We start from the raw sequence: 21,751 nt of genomic DNA, 5'->3' as shown, positions 1-21,751 counted from the left end.
GAGATCAGGGAATTATAATAGAGCTTCAGAACAACAGATCTGGCCAAGCTGCAAGCCTAGTACAGTATACCAAGCCAGACCAGTTATCAGACGACTTGACAGTAAATTTTTGTTTCACTGGTATCATGGACATTCCTAAAAAAAAAAAGACTAGAGCATCACCCCTTAAGCCTTTGACAGCTTTTCCACTAAGTAATACATTATTACAGATATCAGTATGTAAGAATGCCCCTTTGGTCTAAAGTCAAGCCCAATAACATTAGTGAGATTAATGGATAAGATTTTAGGTGATTTATTAGGCAAGGATTTACATTGCTATATAGATGATTTAGTAATCCCAAAGATACAATTGAAGAATTGATAAGACTAGTGAGAGAAGTCCTGAAAAGAAACAGAGAGCAAATCTAAAACTAAAGTTGAAAGTGCAAATTTTCCTTAGTGAAAGGAAAATATGACGAGGATATACTTTGAGGGAAAAAGGTGTTAAGTAAATGACATTGAAGATTAAGTCAGTCGTATAAAGGGGATCCTAGGTTAAATGTTACCGAAAGACAGTCAGGATCAAATCATTAAGGTCTTATAATTTTTCTCAGAAAGTTTATAAAAGATTTTGCCACCATAGCAGCTCCACTGGGGACAGAGTTATTAAAGAACATTATACAGTTCTGTGGTAAAATCCAGACAACAGAAGGCATTTGTTGAACTTTGAAGGAAAAGGTTACAACCCACCCGTACTTAGTTTTCCAGATTTTAATGATATTTCTTATTAGTGACAGTGCAAAAGCCGTATGGATATAGAGCATGTCTTATTAACATGATTACAAATATCATGCTATATGTGTACTGTAGAAAATAAAACCAACAGAAGTAAATCATAATAAGAGACCTAGAGTCTTTAGAGCCATAATAACGCTTTAAAGCACTTCAGGAATAAACTTTTATATATAAATAACTGTATTCACCGATCATGATGCTAATAATAGATAAATGCTTTAAAAGTTTTCAATTTTTCTGGAGGGAGCTCGATGGTTTATTGAGCCCAAGATTATTTTTAGAGCAAATGAAGTATGTGTCAGGAAAATAATAAAAAGTATTCTGGTGTAATTATCAAGATTAACAAGAAGTCTAGATGGTGTAAATATGATTACCTGGTAAACAAAACCTAGGTATAACTTAAAGAAATAGAAGAGTCACATTTGTGGTAATTATAATAAGAACAAACCCATCAATCATCCTATTAGTCCAAGTATAATGATTTCATTATTGCTAAGTTTACCTTCATCGGTTGAATCTTAGAATAAACATTTTTTATATTGAAAAGCAATTTTACTTTGATTAATTGGTTTTAGAAAAATTTGAAGTTAAGAACTCTAACTTTCAATGTTACCTTTTCTTTGACTATAAAGGGAGTATTTAGTGAAACGAGGGATTGTACATAAAGGGCAAAATGTAATGTAATCATTTGCGTCGAATTTAACAATATCTTAGTTTTCTAATCAAGAATGACCACCCTTATCTTTAACAATCTTTCCTAGTTATTAAATAATTTCAGTGGGAAAATTCCTTTACCATTAATTCAGAATTTGTTGCAATAACTACAGTCGACACTTACCTTATTTACTTGTTTAAAAGATTTTAGTTTTCTGAAACTCAACGGCCTTCTATTTTACAATAAATGTAGAGAAAAAAGATTTAACGAATATTAATCTTTGCCACTTATTTTAATAGAGTTACCAATCATAACTTTTGTGTTAAATAATGAACATACAAAAGTTATCATACGAGAAAATTACTAATAGTCACATCAAAGAAGTCAAGATGAGTTTGCATAAAAACATAACACATTTATAGATACATACAATTACATAAGGATATTCCTCCAGGACGTTTCAAGAAGTACGAGATCGAGAAGGTAACCGTCAAGTCTACATCCCCCTTCGCATAGTCAACCAAGAAACACTATGACTTTCGTCCTCATCAGAAGAGAAGAAGAAGAAAGATTTATTCATCAATTACATAAATAATAGGACATTATCCACCTGAATAGCATGGGACTGAGGACTGAGTAATAATTATGTAACTTGGATAGCAAATTCTATTTTGTTTTGAAAGTACATTTGAATGTCTTATTTAATTTGATTGAAGAAATTATTGTTTTATATTCATTTTAATGCTTTAAAGTTATCTTATAAGTTGTGTGATTTTCCTAAGAAGCATGTGTTAGGAGTCCTCGTAGATATATTAATTTTGCCTTAGTTTAGCTAGAGCTGCCGGAGTCAGCTGGTTTGTGTGCCGAGATTATAATAGAAACGAGTTTATAATAATAATAAACTAATTATTTTGATATATACGCACAAGGGCATGCAGAAAATCACTGATAAAGACAGAGACAGCAAACAGAAAAGACGTTATTAAAAACAAAGTCATAACAAATGCCAAGTTTAACCGTTCGTCGCCAGTGACTCAAAAGTGTTTACCCATACTGCGCTGGGCAAAAGGATCTTGACCTCGCCCGGTGACCTCTCGTACACCATAACGTTAACTCGATAACAACCGTTGAACGAATTGCATAGACAATTAAATGTGAAACATTAATGGAAAAGGGAAGCCCATCTGGACGAAATTAGGGAAAATTATACCAGATTTAGGCATCGAACCAATACCCATATATACAAAGGCTCTAGAAGCAGAGTCAGTTAGAAAAAGGCATCAGGGCAACGAGTGTGCAAGATGTTTGGAGAGGTGACTGTGAAAGCTTGAACAGACTTGTGAACTTATAAAATTTCTGAATGCCCATAGTACAAGTGAAATTCTAAGTCCACGAATTTTACGATGTGCCTGTTAAGATAAGGACTCGGTCATTGCTACCCATTGAAAGGTGGAAAAGTTATACAGTTTAAAGAGTAAATAAATGTAATTAAGGGGAAAATAAATTTCATTTAACCAACATTAATAAAAGAAGAACTTATGAAATATTGAAAGATAGCCAGACATCTGAGCACAATAAGTGAAGTTCCAGCATAGTTAAATATCGAGAAACTTGTTCGGCCAGAAGTGAAAGCAATCAGTACAACAGACAGTTAATAAAGAAGTGCATGCCAAATCCTATTACATTACTGATGTTATATATATATACATAATATCTTGCAGCATCATTCATCTTCCATATTCTGTTCCCTCCATGCATATATATATATATATATATATATATATATATATATATATACATATATATATATATACTCAGTGTGTCGAGGTTACTTTGCAGTGGTAGCCTGCTGAACGATCAAGCTTATCAAGCTGCGTATCAATAGCATCGCCGCGTCGCAAAGCGCAAAGTATTCCAATGCAGCAACAGCCCACGGGTTTTGAAATCAGCCGATTCAGGAGGGCATAACGGCCAGACACTGGTTGTGGTGGTGTGTCAGGAAGTGATCAGGGCAGCGACCGCCTGAGCATCCATGCCAAACATTAACTCCTGCTTTACCACAACGCAGGGCATTTCAATGCACAGCCCTGGAGTTGGATGATTCTGACAATGAGGTGGAAGCATCAGTAACAGGTTTACTGCATGGACAGGTGCTGTGGAATGGGCTGCAGCATACCAGGCACACTTCAGGAGGCAGAGCAATATCGAGATATGGCCTGTACTTCAGCAGTTGAAACAGTTGGCTGATCATCCTTCATCCTGGCGTAGAATTCACAAGAGGGAGGCAAGGAGGAAGGAACTCATAAACAGATCGTGGTGGTTCTAGTAGACTCCATGTGATGACAATGTCCCCAAGAGATTAATACAGCATAAATGTTCAGTTAGGTACAGACAACAGAGCTCAGCTATCTTCAACCACACAAAGAGCCATAATCACAGAATAAACTGGAATATGTCTCAAATAATTTATAGCAGCAATTGTTGGTTCAAAAGCCAGATGGTGGAATCAGCTTTGATTAAACAAAGAAACACCAGGAATCTTTCAAGAGGCACGAGATTCGGATATTATAGACAAAATCTTCCTCTAACCCAGCGATTAAGAAAATTAAATGAAAAATGAAAGGCTGTTGGACCTGATGAAAAATTGTGCTGGAGATGTGGAAATGCTTGGGAGGAGAAGGGTTACGTATTCAGACCTCAGATTCATCGCCAAGAAAAAATGCCGACAGCTGGAGAAATAGTATTATGGTCCCAATATTATAAGGGAAAAGGGGATATACAAGACTGCAGAAATTACAGAGGGATAAAATTGATATCTCATACTAAGAAGATATATGAACGAATTATAGAGAAAATAAATGAAACAAGTGAAGAACAATTCGGGTTTATGCTGGGAAAGGGTACAGCAGGTGCAATTTTTGCACTAAGGCAAGCAATGGAAAAACATGCAGAAAGAGAGATGGTTACATCTAGTATTTATTGATCTGAGAAGGCATGATCGGGCAATTTAGGCAAGAAGAGTGAAGATGGCGAGAGTAAAAATGTGTTTCAGAGCAAGTATGTTACGCAGAGGTTACCACTCAGGTAAGGAGCAATGGGAACAGAAATAGGTAAGAGCTGGTTTACATCAAGATTCAACTCGAAGTCCCTACATCTTTCCTAGGATGGGATGTTATTACATCAGATGTTTCAAAGAAGAAGTTCTGGAGGTGATGTCACGATGATGATGTTTTGGTGGACCTGACTAGAGGAAGGGGTGAGATAAAACTAGAGTTGTGTGACAAGCACTTAATGAGGTTTAAGGATAAGTAGAGTACACAGAATATCTGTGGGATGGGAGAGGAAGGAAACAGGTGCAGTTAAATTAGGTTTAGATGACATCAAGATGCTACCACTTTCAAGTGGTCCTGTGTGATGGATGGTGGTGGTATGGACCAGAATAACCCACAGGTAGTGTGCTTGGGTGAACTGGTGAGATCATTGATTACAAAGAGTGTGCAGGTTTTGAGGTGCGAAGTTAGACCAGCGATGGTGTATGGGCTGAGACGTGGTAAATAAAGAAGGTCAAGAAAGCGTTGAAGAGGCAGAGATGAGGATGTTGAGACGGATGTGAGTCACGAGAAAGGATAGGATCACAAACTATTACATTAGAGGGACAGTCATGTAGAAGTGTCAAAGATGATTGCAGTGGCTTAATAAGGCCATGCAGAGAGATGAGGATCATGTGTAGAAGGGTCATGGATATGGAGGTGGTTGGGAGGGAGGCTGGAGGGGAAGGCCAAGATTCAGATGGAAAGATAACCTAGCAAATGACATGAGGAAAAGGTTAAGGGAACAGGATACACAAAAGATAAGACAGTGGCTACACGAACAGCCACCCCATACAAAGATGGTAAAAGAAGTACATCATATATATATATATATATATATATATATATATATATATATATATATATATATATATATATATATATGTATATTATATATATATATATATAGCATATATATATATATATATATATATATATATATATATATGTGTGTGTGTAAGATATATATATATATATATATATATATATATATATATATATATAGTATATATATGTGTATTTCTCTCTCTCTCTCTTCTTCTATATATATATATATATATATATATATATATATATATATATATATATATATATATATATATATATATATATATATATATATATATATATAGTAAACCCTGCCATTTGCGTTGTCACAATTCATGGACTCATGATTTATAGATTTTTCTAGTACCTATCTATAAATTATTCATGGAAACTCACCCATCTCGAGATTTTCTCCAAGAGCAATATTCTGTATTTTCATACTATTTTCCTGACTTCAAATACTATGGCACCATATACACATTTTATGATAAATAATGATTTACAATACTACCAACAATATAAGTTTATCAAGATTAAATAAAATTATAATTCTCTCTCTCTCTTTTACTGAGATGTAAGTTTATTTGTTTTATATAAATAAATGATTTACTAATTTTCAAACATTAATGTAAACAGCAATAATTTCAATTCATTAAAGAAAATACTATGGTGAATTAGTAAGAATTTAGTTTATAAAGTAATAAATTATGTAAAATTCTAGCAATACAAATCAATTTCAATCTTTTTGCTTTAAGACTTGGAGAGAGTGCTACAGTGAACTGTCAGAGATGTCATGACCTGACAGCAAGGGTTGGGGTGGTCAGTGTTGCGCACTTAGCTGGTGGATAACTTATCACAAATACCACTAAGAAGGATATACTGAAAAATCTCTCTCAGAAGATAGATTTTTTTGCTTTGTATGATGATTTACTCCAGCAATTATAAGTACTAATTTTCAAATATTAATAAGATTAAGATATAATAACAACAACAAATATAATAATAATAATAATAATAATACCATCCACTGTGGCTCAGGGCCATATACATGTAATATAGAAATACAATACACACAATCTAGATACACAAGGTAACTTGATATATACAAATAGTCGGCAGTATCCACAGAGTTGCTGAGGAAGTAGAAAAAAAAAAACTGAATTCATAATAATGGTAACGACAGTAATAATATGGAGAATAGTATAAAAAAAAAAATGTACATTAAAAATGATAATAAAAAATACAGATTGCAGACAATTAATTTCCCGCTGGAGACCTTAGGTGGTTACAGAAGTCAGGTCCAGAAGTCTAAATATGAATACTGAAAATTGCAAAACTTTATAATGACATTAATCACAGCAATAAAGTAAAAATACCAAAACAACAGGAAACGAGCAATATATAACAATAACAATGACAGATTCCTGGAGATGACTTCATAATTGCAAAAATAGAGAATAAGTCATTGGCTGAACAGCCACCTCATTATCCCATCTTTTCCACAATTTAGATCTTTCTGCTCTACTGCTTAGGATGCTTCAGATGAGCGAATTGCTGCAGCCAGTCAGGTGGATCAGACTGACATTGTTCGCCCACAATGATTTTCAACTATCCAAGTGGTTTTCATGAACATCTGTGTGGCTGGAGGATAGCTGGTGAGGTTTACAGAGGCGCCCTCAGAAATGCCTCTCTCTCTCTCTCTCTTGGTCAGAACAACAGTATGCCTCATGGTCTTTGGGTATAGTTTATCTGGGAACACCCATATATAGTACTGGGTAGCAGCATGAGCAGAAGAGCAGCAGCTTTGTTTCTTGAGACAAGGCAAATCTCCTTGCAATCACGCTAAGAAAACATAGTTTATGACGCCTGTTCTATGTCTGCCACATCTTAGGTCACCTGTGATAATGTGGCCCAGTTTCGTTGTATAGGGCATCAAATTCTCTGCATATTGTTGGCAGGTGTCGCATTTAGCCCTGGAGACTTGCACTGACAGGGAAATCAGAATCATATCGCCGGGCGAACAGAGGCTGTTTATTGTTGGATAATGCGCCCAACTGGGAGAGTTCAGTTTGACATCTAGGTATCTGTGTGTGTGTATGCTAAACAGGTATGGAGAGAGAATGCCCTCTGCCAAAGCCCATTTAGGAGGCGGTATGTGTCGATTAAATACCTCACCCCATTTGACACAATTCGCCGGTGGAGAACCAACAACATAAAATGCCAATTAGATATAGATGTGTGCCCTGCTTATGCATTTCTTTATAGTAAGTTATCAAAAAAAAATTTTAATCAAACAAATTTCAACCCATCTTTTCTCAAGTCTTGAGCTCAGGGGAGGGTGGAACTGTCAAATATTTGTCACTCTAGACATGCCACAACATTATCAAATCCATTTCTTCTTTTCCTTCCTCTCTCTCTCTCTCTCTCTCTCTCTCCCCAAACAGATACTTTAAACTAGCCCTTCTCTCTCAGAAAAAGATAAATTTGTAAAGAGAAATGGATTAACATTCCTCAAGGGACTAAAGAGATAAAATCTATTCTCTCTCTTGTCTAGTACAAGTCTGGCTGGAATTTGTTGTAGTGGTAACTACCATCTCTCTTTTTGATTTGGCTGAAAGGTTATACATGTGCATATTTTTAAGGGTAATGTACTAATGTTTAAGAAGACTGAAATTATACTAATAATATAATTTCAACATTAATGGAGTAATAGGTGATAATAATTATATATTTGATGTAGGATGATACCTAAAGCATACACTTGGTATTTGAACTTTCAAGACAGGTAGCTATAATACTTAAAGGAGGGGGTCTAATCCTACAAATATATTATATATATATATATATATATATACACATATATATTACATTTCAGTGCACTTTTTCAATTGCAGAGATGCAAATCCTCTAAAAATGTTTCTTAACTACCAAATACCCAGCACTTAAACTAAAAGCTTAAACTGTATTTAAAAGTTCACTGCCTAATTTAATAGTTCAACAAAAATATACTTTAAAATTATCATACTAAATTTAATATCAGTTCAAACAAATATACACCTAAACCATCATCCCAAACAACTTAAGTCATCTTAGACTAGTACCCTTTCACAACTACTCATAAGTACATGTGCCCTCAAGACTATAACAATGATTTACTCATTTTAAAAATATTACTGACAGGTAACAGCAAAATATCTATAAATTATTAATACAAATTAAATAAATTTTTAATACAAATAAATCTGTCTTACAGAACATCTGACACCAATCAAGCTACTGTATAAATACGCATAGCCATTTTCTCTCATAGTATACAAGTCGCCCCATTTTCCTTTTACATTGGTAAAAACAAAATTATCACTAATTTGCTTTTTTCGTAAAGCACTTTTTTCACTAATTACTGTATTTTTTCATAGTGTTCGTGACCAAATACAGATTTTTTTATAAAAATAATTTACAGAGTACTTATATCTGTTAAGCTCATTACGGGTTGGGCCCCAAAATGAGCACAACAGGTTGTCAATTCTTTCTCTTGCTGGTAAAGTAAGATGGATTTGAAATGACAGTTAAAGTTTTGAAGACACAGTAATTGTTAAAGTTTTTAAAGATAGAGCATACTGTATACAGGTAGTGCTCGAAGGCGAGCACTGACTTACTTATAATTCGCTTACGTATGAAGTTAGCAATTACATCGGCACGATACCTTTGAAAATACGATTTTTAAATTTCAGAGGCGACATGAGGCAACAACTCAATCAGGCAGTGTATGGTAATGTATACTGGGTCTGAAGGCTGGGAGAGGTACATTAATTCAATGAGCCAACCTTACTTGCCCTCACTGTGTCGGAAGTTAAAATAGGTCAGTGTTCGCTTGTAATTTTGTGCATTTGTAAATACAGGAGCAAATGCAGTGACGCATAATTCAGTTTACGATGGTTAGCAATTAATAACGGCAATGCATAATATTTAGAAAATACTTTAAATTTTGAGCTGGCACAGGCACAGCGCATAGTTGCTGTGCCAATCAGGCAGCAAGAGAGACTAATCCTACAATAGACCACCACCTTTTCTCCATCTCTTTATTCCATCTTCTAATTAAAAAGTAAGAGAATGATAAGAGCATTGTTAGTAACTCATACTCTGCAAAAATGGCCAGCTACAAACAACCTAACGAGAAACTCTCGCTTTTGCTAATAACCAAATCGGATAACAATCGTTTTGCTTGTATTTCAACCATCGTGACAGTTAAACAATTACCATAGTTATGTTAAAAATGACGTTATACTGATATTTTACACTGGCAAATTTTTATCCGCTTTGGAGAAAGATCGCAAGAAATATACTGCTACAGTAAATTTTTACGTGTTGTAGCTGAAGCTGAGAAAAGAATCTTCTGCTGCTAATGACTATAAATTATCGTGCATTGGCAACATGGATGAAACTCGGCCGCAAATAAAATTGGAAAGTATTTTAACCCTTAAACGCCTGTTGGACGTAGCAAAACGCCACTAAAATTGTCTGTTGAATGCCGAGTGGACGTAGCAAACGCCGACTACAAACCTCAACCTTCGGTCAACTTTGACTGAATCGAATGGTCAAAACCAATTGTAAGCTAAAACTCTACATTCTAGTATTCAATCATGTACCTTCATTTTGCAACAAACTGGAAGTCTCTAGCACAATATTTCGATTTACAGAATTTTTGAAAAACTTTTCTACGCCGCCAGTAACTCGCCGGTAATTTGTAAAATTTTCATTTTGTTGTAATGCAAATTGTTCTATATTATTAGCTGTTACATAAAGTTTTATATATGAAAATAAAGGCATCATGTAGAATACAACAGAAAATAACTCATGGTAGTAGCTTATCAGTTTGGTAAATATTTTCATATAAATCACGATAAGTGCCAAAATTTCAACCTTCGGTCAACTTTGATTCGACCGAAATGGTCGAAAAATGCAATTGTAAGCTAAAACTCTTATATTCTAGTAATATTCAATCATTTACCTTCATTTTGCAACAAATTGGAAGTCTCTAGTACAATATTTCGATTTATGGTGAATTTTTGAAAGTTTTTACGTCCGCTGGGCTTAGAAATTCTTCATTAAGTATCGTGACTGTTTGCACTGTTTTATATTAGTCGTTACATAAAGTTTTATATATGGAAATGTGTGCAATTTCATGTGGAATACAACAGAAAATAACTCATGGTTATAGCTTTTATCAGGTTTGAAATATTTTCATACAAATCACGATAACTGCCAAAATTTCAAGCTTCGGTCAACTTTAACTCGACCGAAATGGTCAAAAACTGCAATTATAAGCTAAAACTCAGATTCTCCTAGTAATATTCAATCATACCTTCATTTTGCAACAAACTGGAAGTTCCTGAGCACAATATTTCAATATGTAGAATTTCTGAAAAAATTTTTTCTTACATCTGCCATGTACCGGCCGAACATCTCAGAAATTCTTTCGCTGCGTTGTCGAATGTTTGCATCGGCTCTTACATTAGTCGTTACATAAACTTTTATATATATGGAAAATGTGTGCAATTTCATGTAGAATACAACAAAAATAACTCATGGTTGAAGCATCGCTTGGAAATATTTTCACATAAATCACTTTATAACTGCTGTAATTTCAACCTTCGGGTCAACTTTAACTCGACCAAATGGTAAAAACGCAGAATTGTAAGCCAAAACCTACATTCTAGTAATATTCAATCGCTTACCTTCATTTTGCAATAAACTGGAAGTCCCTGTGCAATATTTCGATTATGGTGAATTTTTGAAAAAACATTTTCCCACGCTCATGTGTACGGCCAACATCTCAGAAATTCTTTCTGTCTGTCGTAATATTTAACCGCTTTATTTTTAGTCACAGATAAAGTTTATATATGAAAATGTGCGCACTCATTTACAGTACAACAAAAATAATCACGCGTTGTAGCTTTATCGTTTTGAAATACTTTCATATAAATCACAATAGAAAAAATTCACTTTCGGGTCAACTTTAATCGAATCGAAATGGTCGAAACTGCAATTGTAAGCTAAAACACCTCTACAGCTCAGTAACATTCAATCAATTAGCTTCATTTTCAAATAAAATGAAGTCTCTAGCACAATATTTCGGATGGCGGTGAATTTTTGAAAAAGTGACACCATGACATTTAATTCATGTAATTATTTTGGATAAGATTTTCTAAAGGCTTTAATAGTTTAAAATTTGTTATATACCAAAAATCATCGCACTTAGTGTACAATATAACTAAAAAAATTAAGTCATTAGCTTAACCGCTTTGTTTACAGCGATTTGTATACAATTATATACAAGCTTTTTTTTTCGCTGTCATATATTCCAATATTTATAGATGATAATATTTTTTTCATTTCTGATGTATGTATACTAAACTTCAGGCAATGACAAAAAAATTAGCCAAAAATGAACCTAATCTTAAAACTAAGGCACAGATTTTTGCAAACTTTTTTCCGCTGCTCTAACTTCACCTAACGCCGCATACGGGAGACGTTGTGGGTCAGGGCTTCTAATAAAGGGTTAATCAACACTACTGGGCATGAAAGAACACATATTACTGCTGTTTTCACGCTGATAAAAGATAAACACTAAAAGTCAGAGTATGATGTGATGAAATCAAGAGAAAATAGCGAATCTAAATCTTGGTTCTTTTTACACAAACAAGCATGCCCCCAAAATGGCCAGCCGCTAAACGCATCTATTAACAAAAATAGCTAAATTAATTTTACAAAGAGACATATTTAAGTTATATTTCGACTTAAAAACACTTCATAACGGTAAAATATATATGTCCTCTATAACAAAGTATCTAGAGATTCATTCACGCTAACTAGACGCAAGAAATGCCTGAGCAGAGTCAATGTGAAGTAAATAAAGACTGCAGTGTGTGATCGATTCAAACCAAAACATTTGATCGCATGATCGCAGAATTTATAATGCAAAAGCAATATACGAATATTTACAATTGGATACAGTGGGAAAAGAATAACTTTTAAAAGATCCATGGAAAAGATGCACATCATTATTTGATGTTTGTACAATATGGTGTTATGTGAAAATAGAATACAGTATAATGTAGGCTACGCTACCGCATATGATATAATGCAAAGTGCAGGCTAGGCCTTATTTGTTATTCAATTTCTCTTTATACTGACTTATTGTGTCAATCCAGATTGAACCTGCAGAATTAGTGACACTAATAATTACTATACCATATATGTATAAAGTATAGTGTGTAGTGAATAGGCTACCATATTTGTATAGATGGTACTGATTAATTCTAGTGTAGGCTAGGCCATATTCGAGTTACAATTTTTTCAACAAACTATGGGTTTTTTGGAACCTAACCCCATCGTAAGTAGGGGAATACCTGTATCTAAAAAATTGCTAATCATTTTAATTTTATTTTTGAGTCTGCTTTTACTGGAAAATAAAATGAATTATGAATAATCTACATTTTACTGAGAAGGCCCACCTCCCTAGAAAGATATATAGCTACTTTTATATTATAATCCTCCCCGAGCATCATAGCTAGATAAATGTCCGCTCTCTGGCATCGCCCCAAGAGAGGAATCCCAAGTTTTAGATTCCTGAAGACTGTTAAACCCAATCAAGAAAAAGACAGAACTGAAGAAAGTTACTCTTTATAGTCTCAAGAAACCAATGTCCCAACTACAACTAGAGAATCAAAGTCTTTACAATTTGTAAACAATATCTACATTCCAAGGCAATGCAATGCAAAAACAGAATTACATATCTTACCTGCTTTTAACTGACTACCCTTCCACAAAAGGGTTCTGAGAGAGTCAAATGATCTATTAACTGAACATACATCAAGGACTTTAACTTCAGCAATGTTAATAAATCTGGATCATGGTGTCTATGCACTGACTTAAAGCATCTTACAAAAAGGGTATTGATTGTGCTGAAGTATATTCTCTAACAGCACAAAAATTAACATTATTACAAAGGTTTGGCCTTGTTCATACACAATGCCCCAACTGGACAAAGAAGTGCATCTTCTTCCTTACTTACCAAAGACAATAAAACACGAAAGTGTACATTTCTAAGTAGGGCCGTCACCTTAAAACCATTCTTTGCTCTGAATTGATGTAGAACTGATAAAACCACATTTCTGCTGGTAAAACCTACCAGTCAAGAGAATGCTTGCAAATCCCTTACCTATTTAGCTGTTGCTAAAGCAACTGGAAAGTGTCTTCTAGTTCAAAAATTTCAGAGGAACTGACTGCAGAGGTTTGCAAAGGCTCCTTCATAAGACATTTAGGAGCTACATCCAGTTCCAAGAAAGACAATGCTAGAGAGCTTACAGAACCTCAATTTCAAATGGTCTCAAGCATTTTCCAGGCCAAGATCATGAGAAATATGAAGGTTAACATGTTTCAGAACAGAAAACAGCATCAGCATGTTTTATAGCTTGTACTGCAGGCCTTGCATACCTCAAAATGCAGAAAAATAACGTATGTTTATAAATCAATTTTATAGGCGGTTACCCTGTCACTTGCTTATCTGCAACTACATGACACAGGTTTAAGAAGTGTTAAACTGAAACAATCAGAACTTTGGAGGGTAGGGGCAAGACAGCAACTGCTTTGGTTATTCTTCTTAATGTCTTAAGAGGAGGAGGTTGGGAGGGAGGAGGGAGGGATCTCAATGGTAATACCTAAAAAATTGATTTATAAAAATCTTTATTTTTTTGGTGAAACTTATCCTCTTATCATTTGCTGACTCCAACATTGTGTGCTGGAGGAGGGTAAGAGATTTCCCTAAACCAAATTATTATATAAGAAGCACCCTATCACTGCTTACCTGATGGATACAATCCCATGGAAGGAACTTGTCAGATGAGGATTCTTTAACAGGTGAAGTCCACTACTGTAGGAAGTGGAATGTGGACCCTGAATATAATATTGGGTGAAACTGTGCATCGAACAGGTCAGCCTCTGTGTCTCAGGCCTGCAGTGCTGATGGGAGCCAAACCCACAACTAAACATGATCTCTAAAGAGTTACCACCTGAGTTGCTGTGGCACCTCACACCCAAACCATAACCAACAATTTAAATAAAAAGGTGGTTCTTAATCAGCCTAGGGTAGTTTTCTCTAATAGGGAGCAATGGCTCTGCTATATATGACCAACATTATTTACTCTAATGAACTTTGTTTGCCTTCACCAAAGAGAAAGCAAATACTGTACAACTCAGCATAATACAGTACTCAAAGCAAAAGCAGAGCGTGATATTGCCAAATACAAACTCAAATACATACAGTTCCTCACTTATCCAAGATGGGCATTGATAATGAGAATTTATACCAGTTCATAACACGTAAGGGGAAGACTAGGAGAAATCTCCCCTGCCGAAACTATAGGTGCTAGTGTACAGCAATCTTCCTACTGGATCTAGGGGGCCCAAGTAGTAGTCAGAAGTGAACATAGAGCCACACCTCCACTGTGCTGCCAAACTTGGTAGGTCTAGAGAGAGGGGCTAATGAAAACTAACAGATGTATTTCTGTTTCTGACACTGTGCAGTTGCACCTTCAAAGGGACAAGTTTCAGGCACAATGCATGATGTACTTTCAGGATTAAGGATTTAATAAGGAAAGCATTCTCAGACATAGGAACCTCAGGATTCTTAACAATGCAAAATAGCCTCCTATACTGTTTCCTAATGACTGAGATGGGATGTACAATATAAATCCTTAGAGCCTAAGTGAGCATAAAAGTAGCTCTTCTTCCTCAGAAGTTAGGTTCTAAAAAGGATAAAAACTCTTGGAAGAGTTTTGTCTTGACATCATTCCTGCATGAAAGGATGCCAAAAATGATAGCTCAAGTTCCAGTACATAAACACCCTTACTAACAATGATATCGCTTGTAATCTGCTCACTTCTTTGGCCGCAGTTACAGCCACAAGAAAGTGCTATTACAGAGTCTTGAGAGAAACTCTGTCTCAGGGGTTTGAAAGGAGGGCTCTGCTAAAAAAATCTTAAGCCAACGACTAGGTTCCATAAAGTGCTTTTAGCAGAACCTTTAGCTGCCCAGCTGAATGAGCAAATAGCTTCGCTAAGTTGCTCTCTTTGAAATACAACCCAGAATGCCTGATGAAGCAGATTTGTTCAGGAGGTAACTGTCACTGTCAAGGAATTCCCTATCCAGGACTGGGAACCAATGCCTTGGACATCAAAGGCAATTAGAATCATGGTGGTGTTTGGGCAGCTCTCACTCCTTAGGTACCCCTTAAACAGTAGAACCAGGGAAGGCATACACAGTCAGGTTTATCAAATCTGAACCATCAGCATCTACTGCCCAGGCTTGTCCAGTTTCAAGGTAAAGAGATCAATAAGGGGCTACCCAAACACACCAAACTACCACAAACTACAGGTTAAAAGATCATCCACGGATAGTACCTGTCCTTGGTGATTTAACATGTCTGCCAAAACACTTTTTAAAACCAAGCAAAAACTAATGTTCCTCTCCACTGTCCTGAGGCTAAATTCCTGGTGATGGCTATTAAGGTTTCCAACTTCATGCCCCCTACCTTCTTAGATAAGCTAGAGAAGACACATCTGAGGAGACAGACATTACTTCATTGGACACCACTCATCCAGGTCTTAACTCGCTTCTGGATAGCCAACTCTTCCTTGCAGTAAAAGTGAAGATTCACTTCTAATGGCGACCACACCCCTAAAGCCACTTGGTTCCTGATAAACAACCCCCATGGGCAACTGAATAAACCGAGAGGTTTCTAGTTCAGGGACCTAGGACTTCCCTGCAAGAAGCATTACTATGGACACCCACCAATGAAGTGAGGGATCAGTTCTGGCCATACCAAACCATGGTCTGCATAAGCCCTCAGGCCAGTAGTGTCTCTGAAGTGCAACTGAAGAGGTATTATCCAATGTTGAGCACCCAGAACTAGCTTCTCTAAGGAAGACATGTGGCCTAAGAGATACAATCAGCATTAAAAGGCATGTTCCCTGAGGAGGAGAGAATTCTCGTGATTTTTACAACAGACTTTTCCTTACCCTGTATTAGAAAACCTGAAAAGAACCAAAGCAATCACCATGCCCAGGTAGTAATACCTCTGAGTAGGTTCTGGAGATGACTTTGTGAATATTTATTATAAAGTTTAGGCTTTGCTAAGACCAATACAAGCTCTGCCCTTAGGCAATCCTCCTCGACTTTGCCAAGATAACCCAGCTTCAGGCTGCAGCTATCTTTACCCTAATAAGTGCAGCTATCTCGCAAAGGATAGCACCCTTTTGAAAACTTGGGGCATGGAATTCAGCCCAAAACAAAGCTCGACATTGATATCTCTTTCCCCAAAGACACAGTGTATGAGCTACCTTGAAAGTTGGTGAATCGGGACATGAAAGTATGCATCTTTCATGTCCACTGTAAACATCCATGTACCTTTCCCCATGGAAAAAAAACAAGGGGGATAGTTAGACATAGAGAAGAGCCAGGATACTGCCTAGACTGGCTCCCATCTCTGTGGCTTTGGAACTAGAATAGCCTGTTGTAAAAGCCTCTGAAGAAAAGACTTTTGACAACACTAGCCTTCTCATTGCTCTGTATGACTGGAAAGGTTGAGATGGTTGCATGAGGCTTCCAGAAAGGAATGCACAACTTTCCAAAAGAACTTTCTTTACCCAGGCATCTACTGTACAACCAAGTGTTCTACACTCAAGTGAAGTAGCCTGTCCTGCCACCCAAAGGCATCAGAAGACTCAATGAGCTACAGTATTCTTTATCAGACTTAGGATTCTTGATATTCATGGAGGAATTGCACATCCCCACTTTTTGGCAGAACGAGATCTGGATCCTTGCTGCCAAAAGGACACTTCTTCCTTCCTGAGCCCGGAAAGGAAGACTGAGGGTAAGGGGTAGACTTGCCCAAAGTCAGTTTATAGTAAGAGGAAAAGAAGGAGACTTGCCTTTAGTGGTCTGGGACTGGTGTAGAAAAGTACTACAGTATTCCGATTTTCTCCGTCTCTGCAGCTACAGGCACGGATAGCTTGTCATCTATTATCTTCCCAAATGGACAAGCTGAAACCCATGACTGTCTGCAAAGGAACCAGCCAAGAGCATAGCTGCTCTCTCATGTGAACTTTGAGGTTGCTAGAGACATGAGGCAGTTCACTCCACATCATGAAATGCCTTGGTCTAGGAATTGAAAAACCTCAGGATTATCAAAGGATCCCTGGCCCAAGGAGGAAAGGTCCACCAAACCTTCAAACAATGATCAACAGTGTTCAGCACGACCACTAAAATGGGCATAGCTTCATGGGTGTTAGGCCAGTTTTACACATATCTTGGCCTCTTGAATCAAGAAATGCCACTTGGCAGAAGTAACAGTGCCTCTCTTGGTTGTAAACATGGATGACAAACAGCTGGACTGGCAGAAAGGAGGAAAATACCCTGCTCGGACACACCAATCTTCCTAGCAGGCAGCAAGGGAGACAAGTGATAGAGGACTTTAAAGACTCCTTCTAGTAAACATTTGCACTGAGTCAACCCCAAGTACAGGACCTGATAGCTTAAAGGAAGAGCCACGAAATCTACACTACTGAACCAATTCCTTAAAACCATGGGACAGGTCTAATGTTCTCCTTTATAGAAGGCAAAGGAGAAGGATGTCAGGAAGAGCTTCAGGTCTATAAGAATCCTCATCAGGTGCTCAAGATTTCATAATCCATCTGGCAGAATCTTGAGCTGGGTGTCTTCACCTGCAGACTCAGATGCCTTGTGTGGACTGCCTTGCACAGACTCGCCAGTGCCTTGAGCAATTTTGTTGGCACCTCACCACAGACACCGCGACTTGCTTCCGCTGTGTACACTGCTGCCGATACGTAGACTCTGCTGGACAGCCCATATGGAGTCACTGATGCCTAATACAAACTCAGTAACGCCTTGTGCAGCCCCATGGCACCACATGATTCATCAACATATGCGGAACTGTGCACGAAGACTGACACTCCAATGGCCTCATTGCTTAGGGAACTAACAGGTGATTGTGAATAGTGGCACGCTTCGCCTAAGCTTGAAAGGCAATCCATAAAATCCACAAAAGTCAAGGCATGGGCATAACAGTGGCCTTGTCAAAACAAAACTTGGACCATTATTGATCAAGGGGAGAGCTGGCTCAAAAGCTTACTAAATGATTGCCTATCTATAGATTCAGGTCTGACATTGCAGGTGCAATGGCAGCACTGCAGATCTACAATTAGTTACCTGGCTCAAATAAAATTGCTGGAATAACTATGAGTCAATGGGGTCAAACCTGGATCTAGCCCTACCATAAAACACGATCTAGACTTATCACACTTGTCCTTATGCAAACGTTATCTAACTCTCTCCATGAGGACTGAGATGCAAAGGCAGGAGACATACTACAGCCCTTAAACATCCTGGGATGCTAGTCCTTGTTCGAAAACCCTAGACTACCAGGCCTGCTCTTCAGCAGGCACTGAGGTAACAAAGGCTGCGTCCAAGGAGTACAAAGGAACGGAGGGACATTAGCCTGCCAATACACTGGACACAATGCACAGATCAAATTGTTATACAAAACTCAAATCCCTAGATTTAACAGTCAATATCTGACTGCATTAAATCTAACCTACTACCCTGAGATGACTTAGTGGATGTAGGAGGATCTATATCCACTAGAGAAGAATCTACAGACCTATCTCTATCTTTGTGAACAAGTGTTAATTCTAAAGATGACCTAGATTCAAGACTAGCTGCTCTCTTTACTCTCTTTCTAAGTCCATCCTTCTCTCTTCAATTAGGCAATTTATCATTTCTCCAATGTTTAATGATCAAAATAGCTGTCTGAATCACAATTCACCTCTCGATCAATGCACATTTCATGAATATTAAACTAATCTGATCTACAAACTACTTACTTTTACAAAATCTAACAGATTTCCAATACAGAAGATTGAGAAGAAGAAACCATATTGCTGAATACAAACCAAAATCAAGACGATCCAATTCTTTACCCAAGAAAAACAAACTCAAATTTCAGAGCACTGTTCCATCGGAGAAAGAAAAATGACAAACAAAAGTAGCCGGGGTTCACTCTAACCCTCCAAAGAATGGGGCAGCTATCAGAAGAATTGCTAATCGATTATTTTACCACTAACAAGCGGAGCTTGTGCCAAGCAGTCACAAATAAAGCAATGTGAGGGGGGGTTAAGTTTCACTATAAAACTTAATCATCTATAAAGGTGCAGCTGCAAGAAATTTCCCTGGAAAGGTACCACTTGCAGTAAACACCCACTGTTGCTGAGAGTGACCATGTTACATTCTCCACTGACCCAAAGTACTGATCGTCAGAGACACTCAAAAACACCTCATCTTGTAAGAGATGGTCAGTGCCTCCTGTGAAGTTAGCTAGCTGAAGGTGGAGTTTTGGTGGAATCTTTAGACAGGCAAAGATCATAATCGATCAACCAACAGCTTGCCATAATAAACAAGCATTTTAATCTTCAACTACACTTAGTTTTTTCCTCTACAAACAACCTTATTTTTTGATTATTTATTTTTATGCAGATTACCTGCATATCCAAGGTCCACTGAACAGCACATTCTTGTGATGTTCTATATTTGGCATGCTACTTGCTTTGCAGAGCATTAGTACTCATGCTTCTATGATACCATGATGCAACACTTCCTATCCATGGAGTTCTTCCTTTCCTCTTGGTAATGCCATACACCATTCCCTTAGTCCTTATGGCATTCAGTTCATTCATATACTATACATATAGTCTACAAACATGCTTTCTCAATTTCTCTAATTACTGTATAGTCAGTGTATGTGTTGGAAGTTCACTTCCTGTAAAATTACATTTATATTTCCCTTCATGTAATTGGACTTTGAACTAGTAATTGCAAATGTGGCTCACCCTACACACAATTTTACTTGAAAAGGCAGATAAAAGCTAGAATTGAAATGCTCATCTGTGAATACAACTAAAATTGAATAAATATTTAATTTTAAAGACAGCTACTTACCCTGGGCCACCACTCCAATACAGGCTTGCAAGCAGAGACTTCTCTGTATATCATATCTGTGTTTTTCTACAACTGTTCTGACATCTCTTATTAATGCTATGGGGTCTATGACTGGCACACACATTGGTGGGAAGAGCATGAAGATACATGACAATTGGCTTCAAACCATGCAATTCAAACTAAGTTATGTACATGTTCTCCATTCATTTTTTAGTTTCTGAATCTAATGGCTTCTCAGGATCAGGCTTATCTTCTTCTTTCACCTGTAATTACAAAGTTTAAAAAAAAATGAGAAAAGAAAGATGTAGAGTAATCCATGACTGGTACTACATCAAATAACTATAGAACTCATTGACTGTGATGTTACACTGATATTACATGTAACTGGAAGTTCAGACGTATGTTCTCACCTCTTTAATTGGTTATTATTATTATTTTGGCTTTAGATGACAAGTATTTCTTATATTTTTCCTCTTCATCTGGTGGGAGGCTCAAATGAGTTCTTCCTAGAAGTACATGGACATACCTTTCTAATACATACCACAACATTTCTGTGAAGAATGGATATCTGAACTTTTGTGGCACCTGCAAAGAGCATATTTTTAAAATTCTAGCTTTAATATATCGTAACTCTAAACAGTAAAATATTTGTAATGACAAAGCACATGTGCGCAATGTAAATAAAGGATTTAGTCCCCTACAGAGGACAAAGCCAAAACTACAAAGAGAAGCACATACAAGAGAGAGCACAAGGTTCACAAATACCCATCTTACAAAGGTTTCTACTACACAAATTTTTTTATAAATGTTAATGGGTGTGCATTTCATTCTGCAAGAGTGGATGAAATCCTATAGTTCACCACAGTGTGCAAAAGATATTCAAATCTTTTAAAGAAATCATTACCACTGCTCACCCAGGAGAGCTCAAACAATTTAAGTATGCTAATTTGGCTTTATCTGAATTTAAAGGTAGATGGGCTCATGGTGTTGGAGAGGGTGAGACAATCAGAAGAAAACTAGGGCAACATTGTTACAATCATGATATGAGAAGTTTTCAATTGGTTTACTTGTAATTCTTCTCAAATAACTACAAACAATATTCCCTACGGCTAATCTAACAGAAAAGGTCATTATATACTAACGCGGTGTATCCCACTTGAGCAACTCTCAAGCTGTTTTTCTATGCCAAAGCTATGAAGAAAATTCCCTCCAAAAACCAAGGAATCTTCTGGAGTGTAAACAGCATGTATCCAACCTAAAATTTAAAATTATTATAGATACTATTATACAGTAAGACAAAGTAAAATGTATTTATTAAACTTTATGGAAATTA

This window comes from Macrobrachium rosenbergii, chromosome 14, assembly GCF_040412425.1.
Source record: "Macrobrachium rosenbergii isolate ZJJX-2024 chromosome 14, ASM4041242v1, whole genome shotgun sequence".
In the NCBI taxonomy this organism is placed as follows: Eukaryota; Metazoa; Arthropoda; class Malacostraca; order Decapoda; family Palaemonidae; genus Macrobrachium; species Macrobrachium rosenbergii.
The sequence above is the reverse complement of the archived record's forward strand: the minus strand, read 5'-3'. Positions refer to the sequence as shown.